The 14,037-nt window shown below is 55.0% G+C and overlaps 1 pseudogene; it reads left to right on the forward strand.

The window, feature by feature from the left end:
• Positions 1-5,543: 5,543 nt before the first annotated feature.
• LOC112659764 (L-xylulose reductase-like) lies at positions 5,544-6,852 on the forward strand (annotated as a pseudogene).
• The last annotated feature ends 7,185 nt before the right edge of the window (positions 6,853-14,037 follow it).

Consider the following 14,037-nt stretch of genomic DNA (forward strand, 5'->3'; position numbering starts at 1 on the left):
CAGAGGGCAGCTTTAGCTGAGCAACTTTTTTCTTTTTTTTAAGATTTTATTTATTTGAGAGAGAGAGAGAGAAGGTGCACACAAGTCAGGAGGAGGGGCAGAGGGAGAAGCGGGCTCCTGACTGAGCAGGGAGCTGATGCAAGGCTCGATCCCAGGACCCCAGGATCAGGACCTGAACCGAAGGCAGATGCTTAACCAACCGAGCCACCCAGGCGCCCTGACTGTGACTCTCTACAACATGCATGGCTTTGGCATTCCAGGGCGTCGGTGTCCAGTGTAGGTGCTTGGTGCGCATTTAGAAATGGCATCAGCTGCAGAAGTGAGGGAGGAGTAGCAGTGCCCGGCAGTGACTAGGGGCCCAAGGTGCCTGGAGAGCACAGGCAGTCTAGTGGCAATGGACTTGTGGGTGACCACATGAGATCCCTGTGTATCCCTTTCACCGCCTGCCATTAAGAGCCTGCCGTGGTAATCCCAGTAACCCCATGTGGATGTGGGGGAACCATTAAATGAAAGCAACCAGACAAACTCTTGCATAATAACCACCAAGATCAGGTATTATGTTTGAGACTGCAGCATCTTTTAGCCGGTCTTAATGCCGGTCGTGTAAAGGGGAGAACTGTGCCCCCCCAAAAGGATATGTTCAAATCCTACCCTCTAGTACCTGTAGTAAATGTGTGCTCCCTCAGATATATAGTTGGCTCATGAACATGACCCTTAAACTGTGTGGATCCACCATTGATATGCAGATTTTTTCCCAATAATACAGTGTAGGGCTGTAAATGTATCTTCTTTATGATTTTCTTTTTTAAAAAAAGGTTTTATTTATTTATCAGAGACACAGAGAGGCAGAGACATAGGCAGAGGAAGAAGTAGGCTCCCTGCAGGGAGCCCTGATGAGGGACTCTATCCCCAGACCCCAGGATCACGCCCTGAGCCCAAGGCAGACATTCAACTGCTGAGCCACCCAGGTGTCCCTCCTTTATGATCTTCTTAATGACATTCCCTTCCATCGAGCTTACTTATTGTAAGAACATAGCACATAACACATAGAACATCAGAATAGCTTTCATTTGTTGTCTATGACATCAGTAACGTATCTACATCTGTAGCATCTATGATGACGGTAGCGGTGAGTTCTGTGGGGGGCGGGGGGAGTCACAAGTTGTACTCAGGGTTTTGACTACACGTGCGGTCGTTGTCCCTGCCTGATCCCAGAGCTGTTCATGGGTCAGCTGTAGTCTTTGCAGATGTAATCAGGTTAAAAGTTTAGAATGTCTTGGTCGCATGATAAGGAATGCCAAGAATTGTCAGGAGCCACCAGAAACTGGAAGAGGCGAGGAAGGATTCTTTCTGGAGCCTGCAGAAGGAGCATAGCCCTTGCCAACACCTTGATTTTGGATTTCTAGCCTCCAGGACTGTTCGAGAATAAATTTTGGATGTCTTAAGCCTCCCAGTTTGTGCTGCCTTCTTACAGGAGCCCTAGAAAATTGATACAGGCCACGCTTAGGAGTCACCAGGATGCGGCATGAATTTCTGTAAGCCCTTTATTCATTTAGGAAAACTTTCCTGAGCCCAATTCCAGGTGCTGGGATACCAAGCACCAAGATAAAGGTGGTATTGAGGAAGAAGGAAAACAACAATGTGAGATTCCAAGGCTAGGATGGGCCTGGGGGAGGGGGTGGCCATCTGTGGAATGTGCCTTCCAAACACCCTAACCTCTCTTAGTTTTGGAAGCTGGCCCTTCATTTTTTCTTTGGGGAACTTCTACTCCTTGGCTCTAGGTCTGTGAGGTTCAGTGGACGAGACCTACCTTCTGGCTCCTGGGCCCAGTACCACTGGCTGGGTGATGGTTCAGAGATGGGTTTCTGAGTCCCTCGGAGCTAATGAAAATGAAATCTGAGACTTTCACTGGAGATGTTTGAGATACACTATGTACTATTAAGGAGGTTGGCGTGACGTAAGGGTGGAGGTGCCCTTAAGGACAGAGGCTTCTTGAGATGAAGCTATATCAAAGAAAACAGAAATGGTGACCCTGAGCTCCTGCTGTCAGCAACTGAACTCCTAGATCCAGCTGTGCCTGCAGCTGGAGTATCCTGAGCTTTCTTTTTTTTGTTTGAGCCAGTACGTCTTCTCCATCAAACTTTGTGTTTTGTTTTGCTTTGCTTGAGCCTGTCTGGGTTGAGTGTCCGTCCCTCACCACCGGAGAATTGCTACTGACGCGGTGGAAGACTTAGCCGAGAACCCAGGACCCGTGAGCCCCTCTGCTTGAGATCATGGGCTGTTCTCATTTTGTACTGAGTCCTGGTCCCGGGAACATCAGAGAAGCACTCTGGGGGGCACATGGGTGTGTCAGCATACACAGCCCTAGAGGGGCAGAGGCAGGACCTTTCCTGGGGCCAGGAAGTCCGGGTCCCTTTGGGTTTTCTGTCAGGACCCCCACCCCAGACCCAGGCCTATGGATTCCAGGTTCGGAGGCTCAGAAGGCTTTGCGCTCTTCTCTGCTTAAAACCCTTTGCCAACTAACCCACTTCCTTGCCACGGCCTGCAGAACCCCACGTGACCTGCTGTGGCCTGTCCCTGTAGTCAGGAACCCAGGAGGGAGCAGATGGCACCCCTGGGGAGGATAATTCTAGGAAAGCTTATTGACAGAGGAATTAAAACCAAAGCATGTGGGTGGGGTGCTGGGGAAGCCAGCCTGTGGTGCAGGAACCAGACCAGATGCTCCAGCACTGAGACCACTGCAGGCCCAGAGGGGTGACAGGAGACGGCTTGCAGGAGCCAAAAGGAGAGAGACTGGCACAGAGCAGGTGCCTTGAAGTACACAGCCAGCCCGAGAGCCCCTCTGGTGGTGGTGGGAGCAGGGATCCAGGAACTAGTTCCCTGATGGTGTTCTCCTCCCTCCAATACCTTGCTGGGCTCCCCCAGCCCAATGCCAGGGGCGCAGAGCTGGGCAGCGAATTCCAGGACGGGGGGGGAGGGGGGTGGGGGTGGGGTGGGGTGGGGCGGAGCATGGCGGGGTGGCCTGCAAGCTTCTGTTCTGTTAGGTCTCAACTCAAATGCAGCCTCCTCTGTGAAGCCTTCCTGGACTGACCAGAAGGATTCCCCCGCCTGCCGTTGTGACTTAATTTTAAAATTTTTTTAAGATCTTATTTTTATTTATTCGTGAGAGATACAGAGGGAGAAGCAGGCCCCTGTGGGGAGTCTGATTCGGAACTCGATCCCAGGACCCCAGGTCACACCCTGAGCTGAAGGCAGACGCTCAACCACTGAGCCACTCAGGTGCCCCCATTTTTGTGACTTTAATTTCTTATTTGTTTCTTGATTCCTGCACTAGAAGGTCAGCTGCTGTTCCGAGACCTAGAATAGGGTTTTTCACAAATTAGGTACTCAATAAATATTTGTCAAATAAATGGTTGAATTAATTTATGAATTACTCTTAGATGCGGGGAGGTGGGAAGAAAGGCTTAGTAAGCAGGGGAGGCGGTGGTGGGGTGGCCCCCGGAGTAGAAGGAAAGGCCAGAATGAACAGCTGAGGGCTCCGAATTGGGTTATCTCAAAGTCGTTTTGGATGATTCAAAGCTCTGGGGCTTCCCTTGTCTTACAAAGGCCCGGACTCTGCCCTAGGTTCTCCTGCCACTGGAGTGAGGGGAGGGGAGGACAGACCACCTGAGACTCGGGGAATCTGTGGGCACAGTTGTTAAATGGTGACCAACAGCAGGAGACATTTAGGGCAGACTTCAGGTAGGACTTTGCAGCACTGAGAAGCATGGAGCCAGGCCTTAAGGCGCCGGTGAGGGAGGCCGAGGCAGTTGCCTCCGCAAGAGGCAGAGACGGAGGAGAGGCTAAGCCATGTTTGGGTGAACACAAGGGCCTTCAGATGGACTTAAAGATCCCGACCGGGCAGGGGCGGACAAGTGGGCCGTTGGGTTCCTTCCCTGCCGCCCCTCGCTGCCCGCTGGCCCTTCCTTCTCTCCCCCCACGTTGAGGCCCACGTTGAGGTCTCTGAGGCCCTGAGTCACTGCCTCCCCGGGGCGCCCTGCCCACCTCCCCCTCTCTCCCCCTGTGCTTTTAGCCACAGCCTCTGTTTTTGTCCAGATGTGTGGTCTCTGGCTGGGACGGTTGGGGCAGGACACATGCTCTTTCTGCTGCTCTGCATCATTTCCAGCCTTCTGCTCACGGCACAGCGAGCTCGGCTTGGGGCGCCCCAACCCCCCCCCCACGCCCCGTGGCCCAGGCCCGGCCCTGGGGGCAGGGAGCCTCTCCAGGCCAGGGACCGCCTGGCCGGCTCTATCCGAGGGGGCAAGGGCTGCCTCAGGGCGGAGGGGGCCCTGTTGGAGAGCCCAGATCTAGCTTTACCTGAAACCCATACCGCCTTGGGTGTCTCTTTGAGGAGTCCTTTTCCACGTAATCCGATTTGCGTAGAAGCTCTGTTATTTGTACCTAAAATCGTGGCCCCCCACCGGGCTGCTCCCCGCCCCCCCCAAGCGGCCCAGTGGGGGGGCGTCCTCCGCGGGCGGGTTTGCTCAGTGCCCCCCCCCCCCCCCCGCCTCCCCGTCCGGGGCGGGGTCCCCACTCCCCCCCTCCCCCCCCGTCCCCCCCCCCCCTCCCGCAGCAGGCGGCCCGCGGACGCAGTGCGCTCCCAGTGCGCTCCCGGGGCGGGGCGGGACGTGTCCGGCGTCGCGGGGGCTGCGGGGGCTGCGGGGGCTGCGGGGGCTGCGGGGACCGCGAACCGCCCAGGGCCCGAGCATCCCCCGCGCGCCGCCCGCCCCCTGGGGCCCGCCCGGCTCTGGGGCGTCGCCACCGCGCCCCCCGCCCCCGCCCCGCCGGCTGCCTCCGCCGGGCGCGGCCCCAGCTCACACCCCGACACCGGAGCCCTTGCACCCCACCGCCAACCCCGGGGAGAGGTGGGGAAACTGAGGCACAGCGAAGGATTTGCTGCGGCCACGTTACAAGGGAAAGAAAGTCAGCGACCCCGCGGGGCTCACTTTGAACCGGGAACCGTAGGTCGTAGGTCGCTGTGCTCAGGCCTCGCGACGCACCTGTGAGCACGAGGACCGACAGGCAAGGTGAGCTCCACGGAGGACGCGCAGCCTGCGGGCGGCACCGGAACCTGAGTCCATTGACCCCCCCCCGCCCGCGGCTGCGTCCTCGGCCAGCAGGCTCTGCACCCCCTGCGGCACCCCTGCAGCCCAGCATCTCCTGCGTCTCCAGCACCCTCAGCACCCTGGTTCCCCCGTTGCTCAGGGCTGTTCTCCGACGCCCTCCCTCTGCCAGGCCACGACTACCGCACTTTGCAGCCTGCGCAGAGCTCACCTCCAGGAAGCCCTCCTTGGTTTCGGAGCCCTTGCTCTGCCGCGGCGCCGCGGTGCTGCCCACGGCTCCCTGACCCCCGATGAACCCCATGGGGCCCCCTCCGCCGTGTGTGTCCAGTAATCACAATGACCACCTCAGGGCTGTGGCGGGTGGCCGAGGATCCGTTAGAGTGTGGTAGATGCTTAACACAGCGCCTGGCATGCATGCAGTAGGCACTTAATAGTTAGGCGATGACGGTCTTCATCACAGAGGTCACCCAGCAGGCCTGTGTGTGTCTTCCCAAGTGATCAAGTCTTTATTGAGCACCTGCTGAGTGCAGCGCCTTTACCCGGGGAGCAAGGGCTAAGACCACGGCAGGCGGGACGCTGTCGCACAGGGGCCGGGCCCCCGCGGCCGGAGCTAAGCTGGGAGGGAGCGAGCGTGCGCACCACCGGCTCCCCTCCCGCCCCCGCGGACCGGCGGCTCCTTCCGAGGACGGCTTGCGCCACCTGCTGGCCACGCGTGGCGAAGCAGCCTCGGGGCCCGGCGCGGCGCGGCTCGGACCAGTTCTCTGGGCGCGTGGCTCCATCTAGTGTCCATCATGCGCAATCACAGCTCATCCGTTGGGTCCTGAAACTCCGGGGAAGCTGTTCTTGGAACCTTCCAGGATTCCACGTGAGAGCCACGGAATCGGAATTGGTGATGGGGGCGTTCGGGCCGCCACCGCCCGCAGAGGCGGAACCACGGCCGTGGAGCTGGGGCTCGCGGGCCGCCGGGCGCTCGTCACCGGGGCGGGCAAAGGCATCGGGCGCAGCGCGGTCCAGGCGCCGCACGCCGCGGGGGTGCAGGTGGTGGCGGTGAGCCCGAGCCGGGCCGACCTGGACAGCCTGGTCGCGAGCGTCCCGGGGTGGAGCCCGTGTGTGTGGACCTGGCTGACCGGGAGGCCACCGAGCGGGCACTGGGCAGTGGGCCCCGTGGACCTGCTGGTGAGCAACGCTGCGTGGCGCTGCTGCGGCCCTTCCTGGAGGTCACCAAGGAAGCATCCTTCGACCTGAACCTGCGGGCCGTCGTCATCCAAGTGTCCCAGATGGTGGCCCGCGGCTTAATAGCCAGGGGAGCCCCAGGGTCCATCGTGAACATCTCCTGCCAGGCCTCGCGGCGAGCAATAGCCAACCACAGCGTCTGCTGCTCCACCAAGGGTGCCAGGGACATGCTGACCTAGGTGATGGCTCTGGAGCTTGGGCCACACAAGATCCGCGTGAACACGGTGAACCCCACAGTGGTGATGACCCCCATGGGCCAGGCCAATTGGAGCGACCCTCAGAAGGCCAAGACCATGCTGGATCGAATCCCACTTGGCAAGTTTGCAGAGGTGGAGAACGTGATGGACACCATCCTCTTCCTGCTGAGTGACCGGAGCAGCATGACCACGGGTTCCGCTATGCCGGTGGATGGGGGCTTCCTGGCCACCTGAGTCTCTACTGACACCCCTGCTCCATGCAGAACCCCCCTCCCCCCGCCCAGTTTCTCCAATAAACATGAGTCTTCTGCTTAAAAAAAAAAAAAAAAAAAAAAAAAGAATTGGTGATGGGGGCGAGGGGGCGGGGAGGGAAATGCTTCTTTAGAACCTACCTTTTAGACGACATTTCCAGGTTATTATAACTGTGGGAAACGTGAAGTTGGAGAAGCATGACTTTACTTTTTTAAAAAAGATTTTATTTATTTATGAAAGACACACACAGAGAGGCAGAGACACAGGCAGAGGGAGAAGCAGGCTCCCCGTGTGGAGTCCAATGTGGGATTTGATTCTGGGACTCCAGGATCACGCCCTGGGCCAAAGGCAGATGGGCCCAACCACTGAGGCACCCAGGCGTCCGGAGAAGCATGACTTTAAAGGGACTTCTGCAAATGTATTTGTAGCCGCTCCCACCTGTTCAGTCATTAAATAGTCACTCACTTTAGATCTGGAGTTCTCTTTTCCAAGATGAGGAGACTGAGGCACAGTTAGTGAGCCCTGACTCAGGCAACCTGCTATGGAGCCCATGCCCCTAGCCAGCTGACACTCAGTGCCCCAGAGCAGGCAAAGTTTGGCTTTTGCACCCTACGTGCCATCACAGTCTCGTTTCCAGGCATCCTTGGCCAGACCACATGCTCCTTGTCTGGGATTCTTTGTTCCTATATGCTTATTTAGCTGCTAAAGGCTTATTAAGCCCTGTGCCAGGCCCTGGATCTACAGCAATGACTAATTGCAGTCACTGCTTTCATGGTGCTTCCACCTTAGTGGAAGGAGACAGAGAACACAGAGCAGACACATTCATAGAAGAAGTCATCCTGGATGGTGGGAAGACCTGTGAAGGATGGTATCAAGATGATCGAATAGGGAAAACTTGAGAAAAGGTGGTGGGAGTGGGAGGCTTTGAGAGGAATTGATTTCTGAAGAAAGACAAGGAAGCAGACATGTGCAGAACTAAGGGAAGAGTGTTTCCAGTAGAGAGAATGGCAGGTGCAAAGGCCCTGTGGCAGGTACAAGCTTATTGTATTTGAGGAACAAAAGGGACAAAAAGAAGAGCATCATGGTTGCCATAGAGTGAGTGAAGGGCACAGTGGACGTTTGTGGGTTTGGTCACCAAGCACGTGTCTCCTCTTCCTCTGGAGGAGTTCTGTCCTTTCCATTGAGGACAGTGTTACTGGGAAGGTAAACTGGGGTACTTGCCTTCTGTCTTCAGCAGCCAGGTGGGTCCTTGAAGCCTTCTTGGGCCAGGGCTTTCCTCTGGCTACCCTATGGGTGGGCTTGTGATCTGGGCTCAGCCAACGGGATGCCCATGACATCTTGAGTGACATAAACACAAAGAGTGCTGGCCACCCAAGTGTGCTGCTGCAGGGCCCATGGACTGGTATCCCTCCTCCCCTCTGTTGTCACCCTAATAACCCCCATTGCCCTTAAGTGAGTCAGGGTGTATTTCTGTTGCTTGCACCCAAATAATCCTAAGGGTTCAGTGTGGTAATACTGGAAGGTGAAGTTGGGGTGGTGGTGGCGGTCAGTGGGGCCAGGTCACGCTGTTTGGCTGAGCTAAGGAGTTGGGTTGTGCTCTGAGGACAATGAGATGCAGCTGGCTTGGCCCTTCTGAGACCCTAGGACCGGGTGTCGGTGGCTTCTTACCTGCCGGGATGGCCTTATCCCACCAGCCCCCAACCAGAATGCCGTCCTTCCTCACCCAAGCCCAGGCCTGTCCCCACTCTACAGCTAGCAAGCCGTTGCCTTCAGCAGGTGCCCAGGGTCCTGCTGTGGGGTGTCTGCCTGGCTCCTGGAAGTGCCTCTAAGGCTTTATCCCCACCACACACCCCAGCAAAAGAAGAGCAAAGTGAGAAGGAAGGAGAAACAGGCAATCAGAACATCTTATACATTGTGAGACACCAGGGGGGCTGGGGAGAGGGTTAGGGGGCCCAAGGGTCAGCCGGTGTCCCCAAGTGCCTCCTGCCCTCAAATTCTGAAGCATCAGGAACCAATCGCAGTACCAAAGAGCCAGCTGGTGACCCCAATCCTTCTGCCCCAGCAACAAGCCCTGGCTATTGTTTTTCTAGGAATCCAGAAAATCCCTTTCCTATAAGCAGCACCCCCACCTCCACCTCCCCAGGGCTGGCTGCAGATGCCACTTGTCTCCTCTGTGCTGCCCGGTGCTCCAGCTCCCTCCTGCCCCTCAGCTTGACTTCTATCCACTGTCCTCCCCACCACAGCCCAGAGACACACAGACCCCATCCGGGCTCCTGGAGCCACGGTGATCCTCGAGTCAGTCTCCAAATCTGGAACATTCTCCATGTCTGTTCCCGCTCGTCAAACTCGCCTGGTCCTTGCCTCCCTTACTGGTGGAGGCTCGCTGGAACAAGTGGCTCTGTGGCAGGATCCAAGAGGGACTTAGGGCGGAATCGCAGATGAGCAGGCCTCGGGAAGGGATGGGGGGTGGCCACAGTGCACCTTACAAGCCACGCCTCATCCTCTTGGGGAATATTCGCCAGGTATCACCCCCAGCGGGGCAATGTGGGAGTGAGGGAGGCCGCCTCCTTCTACGCCTTTAGGAACCAGCTTGATTTGAATTCCCAGAGGACCCTTGCACCTGCCATTTCTTCAGAGGCACCACCTCTCCTCCTGACCCCTGTCACATAGCCTGTGGGCACCCACATGGGTGGCAGGTGAGCACCCCTCCTTGCTCACGTGGTATGGTGGGGAGTGACAGACAGCTGCCAAGGGACACTCAGGACAGGGTAGAAGCTAAATAAGGGGGCTCCTAGGGCTTCAAAGGTTTCAGAAAGAATAATCTCAGTCAAGGGAGTGGATCCAGGAGGACTTTGCAGAGGAGGCATCACTAGAATGGAGCCTTGAAGGCCGAGGAAGGGGAAGGACATTTCAAACTGGCAGACAGGTCGATAACACCTAGGCTGATTCAAGTTCTGACGTATGTCACGCTTAGCCTTGAACCAAGGGCCCCGGCTGGGGTGTTGATGCAGGGCACATCCAGCTAAGACAAGCCCTGACGCTGCGCCTGCCTGCAGGGAGCCGTTTCTAATTCACACGGCAGCAAGGCCTGGTGACAGGGGGAGATGGAGCTGCAGGGTCCAGCTTGAGAGCCCGCCCGGAGCCCCGAGGCTCGCTGCCCTCTGAGGCAGGGATGCAGGCCCGGGGTAGGAGTTCGTGGACGTACCGGGGGCTGGAGGACCGGGTGCCACCTGCCCAAGTGCTCTGCTCCATCCGCAGAGGCTTCCAGCCACGCTGTATGCCCAGGGGAGAGGTTGCAGTTTCGAGCCTTGGGGCTCAGAGCTCTTGGGGATCACAGACCCAGACACGGAGCTGGGGGTTGGGGCTGGGGAGAGACATCTGGGTTGGGGCCTGCTGAACACACAGGTGGGCCCCTGGTCGTGGGTGAGTAGGGGGACTGAGCACTGAGGCCACAGAGGCCCCTGCAGTCGGCCCCACCTGCTGCCCTCCTGCCCTCCTGCAGGAAGGTCAAGGTCGGAGCAGGTGGCAGATGTGACGTGCTTAGGTGTCCTCTCCTCTCCCTGACCCAGCAGCTTAGAACTGAACCCTCCTTGATGCCTGGTGAGCCAGAAACGTTTACTGAGCCTCGGGTCCCTCTATTTGCAGGTATGGGGGGTAGGGGCGGTGGTTGACGAGAGGAGGGATGACAGCATAGAGTTGCTTTTTATTTTTATTTTATTATGTATGTATGCGTGTGTTTATTTATTTATTTATTTTAAAGATTTTATCTATTCATGAGAGACACACAGAGAGGCAGAGGCACAGGCAGAGGGAGAAGAAGATTCCCCACAGGGAGCCTGATGCGGGACTCGATCCTAGGAGCCCGGGATCACACCCTGAGCTGAAGCCAGATGTTCAGCCACTGAGCCACCCAGGTGCCCCTATTTTTATTTTTTAAAAGGTTTTGTTTATTAGAGAGAGAGAAAGAGAGTGAGCACGAGCAGGGGGAGGAGCAGACGGAGAAACAGACTCCCTGCTGAGCAGGGTGCCCAATGCGGGGCTCGATCCTGTGACTCCGGGACTGAGCCACCCAGATGCCCCTGAAGTTGTTTTTTAAAATAGGAATTAATTATTGTATCAGTTAGCTATCACCACCTAACCAGTGACTCCAGAACTCAGTGGCGTGGAACAAGAGACATTCCTTATTTTCCCTTAGTCTGCAGGCTGGCCGGCTGGCGGGTGGGCTCTGGGCTCCTTCTGGTTTCTGCAAAGCTGCAGGCCAGCCAGGGGAGCTGCGCTGGTCTAGGTGGGCCAGGCTGGGACTCGTCCTCAGGGCGGAGACAGACTCCCAGGGGTAGACGGTGGAAGCGTGCGAGGTCCCTGAAGGCCAGGCTCTGTCACAGTCCAGGAGATGTCGGTGAGCAGATTCGGTGGTGGGGGTGAGGACTCCAGCACGTCACGGGAGGGGCTACCAAGTCACGTGTAAAGGGCATGACGACAGCAAAGGGTAGGACGATTTCTGCAATCAATCTACAAATTTCTAGCTTCTTATAACAAGCTGGGGGGTCCGGAATCTCTGTCCACCGTGGGCTGGAGCCAAGTAGTGGCTACCCCTTTAGACAGGGCGTGCTTCCTCTGGCTTCTACAACCTCTCTGGGCCTGTGTTACCTGTCTGTAGGCAAAAGAGTTGCCTACGTCTTTCTCCAAGACCACTGACTCATGTTCATGAACCATCGGTGGCTCCCCATTGACTTCAGGAGAAGGTCTAAGCCCCTCAGCTCGGCTTAATGGAGAGAACACCTCGAATATACTTAGTACGATGCCTGGAACATAGTAGATGCTCAGCAAATATTTGTTGTGTGAACCAGCGAGGCTCAATCCCAGGTCCTTTGCAGCTCTGCTGCCTCCCCCCACGCCCTCCCCAGCGATACCCATAAAACCCTCTTCAGTTCCTCCTTGACAACAGCATTTCTGTTCTCGGGTCCATGTCAACTTTTTAATCACTTTGCGAGGATGGAGGGAGGGATGCAAAACATGCCTACAAAGTAATTTAAATTATTGCCATTCAGGGATCAGAAGACAAAGATTAGTTGTCTGTTTTTGTCTCACAAACAAATTAACGGAGTGGCAGCTTCTGGTGCAAAATATGATTCTTGTCGAAAGGATTAGGCATACTAAATCCAACTAGAATATGCTATGATGTGTGTGTGTGTGTGTGTGTGTGTGTGTGCGTGTTTCAGCAAAGCCGCAATAATCATAAATTTACAACTAATAAATTGGGTCTTTTAATTCCTCTGCAATAAGTCTTTGAAATATAATCTGTCATTTCAGTCTTACAGAACATGACTTTTCATAATTATAATTCTCCGGCACACATTACTACTTATAATTAAATTCACTTTTAAGAAATCCAAAATGCTTTTTTTAAAGATTATCTATTTGTACGATGTCCTGATGGTAAAATTAATATATAACCTGCTGAATAAATGCAGCTAGTTCTTATATAAGGTATACGCGCTCTGCTATCGATCAAAAGCTGGAAAGCAGGTAAGATGAACAAAAAGTATGCTATTTCTTAGCAACAGGCTCACACAAAAGCAGAGCAAGCCCAAGCCTCCCTCCCCATCCCTGCCTCTCAAAAAGAGTGGCTAGCCCCACGAAAGGAGATTGTTTGACTGAATTGAAAGAGCACAAATGTTAAATTATGGCTGAGTTATCTGCTAAAGAAGAGGCAGAGCCACGAGTTTGGAAAAAACAGTGGAATAAAGACCTCAGGCTGGATGATCAGAAACCACAGCCTCAGAGGCCCCAAATCCGTGAATACGGGCAGGAGTGTAGACCTACAATCTATGACACACAGAAAAAGATAAGCAGGTGTTTGTGGTGTAGTAGGAGCATCCTGAGCTCTTCATACAGTAGAATCACCTAGAAGCTATGTTGCAGTTTTACAACCCCAGACATAGTTAAGCCAGTGCTTTATTAGACAACCCAAGGCCAAGGCTGGTGGCACCCACAAACGGATGCTCCCTGTTCTTACGCCTCAAGAGAAGTAAATGCTTTCTCAAACATCAGACTTCCGGAATGATAGGAATTGTTGGTGCAAATGTCTTTCCAGAGAGAGATCCTGCTAAACAGTGATGGTTTTTCCCAAGGGGCGGCTTGAATGACAGTCAAGTATTTAGCATGAACTGGGTTCCTTGGACAGAGGTGTGAGAGAAACAGCATCTCCTGCACCTGGGACAGCAAGTTGGAGTGGGAGGCCTGGGTGCATTGCTGTACGAGTGGCATCTAGGAACTGGAAGCTGAAGTGGGGGGGAGGCGTGTGCGTGTGCGTGTCCATGTATGTGTGCATGTGTGCACATGTGCCCGTTCTCCATGTGATGGTGCGTCTGCATGTGAATGTGGGTCCGTATGTATCTGTATCTGAGAGTGTGTGTATGCATGCATCTGTGTGTCTCTCCGTGTATGTGAGTGTGTGTGTGTGTGTGTGTGTGTGTGTGTGTGTGTAGATGGTAAGAGGGAGAAGAGAGCAACAGGCTTCAGATGAATCCCTTCTCTTCTCTGATTCTTAATTGCCCATCAGCAAAATGGTTTTTCCCCCATTAGGCCAGTCACTCTGCAAATGTTCACTTACTATGTGCAGCCTCTGTGCTGGATACTGGGAATGTAGAAGTGACAAGTCAAGGTCCCTGTCCTTGCAAGGTTGTCAGCAGCATCAGGTGGGGAACAAATAGGACTGGCATCTTCCCAAGGGCTTGGCCCCAACAACGAGGAAGCCCACCACCTATAGAGCAGGGTCTGCCTTGCTTGTGCTGTTGGGGGCCCCACACCCCTGCACCCCCACCCCTGCCATACACAGGGACAGATGGGCACGCCAGGACACAGCAGGAGTGTCCCTCTTAGCAAAAAGCTCTTCTGACTGTAGTCCAGGGAGTCACTTATCTCTGAGGAGACGATGGATGCCACTTCCCCATGTTCTCCTTTGACTAAAAGCATAAAATGCAGCAATTCAACAAGTACAGAGGCATTTCCTGTGGTTATGGTCCAGGCAGGACAGAGGCAGGAAGTCCTGACAGATTCAGACAGGTGAGCGTCACCAGAGGTTATATTAACACAAAAGTTACCGTGGGCCTGGGGCCTCGAGTGAGGTCACTAACCAGACCAGAAATGGTCACTGTGACAATTTAGAGTCTCATAAAAGATTCTTCAGCTTGTGCTATGAGAAAGAAGAGAAGGTATTAATCCAAGGTCATATGCAACTTTGAAGCCAAGAT

Source organism: Canis lupus, chromosome 2, assembly GCF_003254725.2.
Source record: "Canis lupus dingo isolate Sandy chromosome 2, ASM325472v2, whole genome shotgun sequence".
Lineage (NCBI taxonomy): Eukaryota > Metazoa > Chordata > Mammalia > Carnivora > Canidae > Canis > Canis lupus.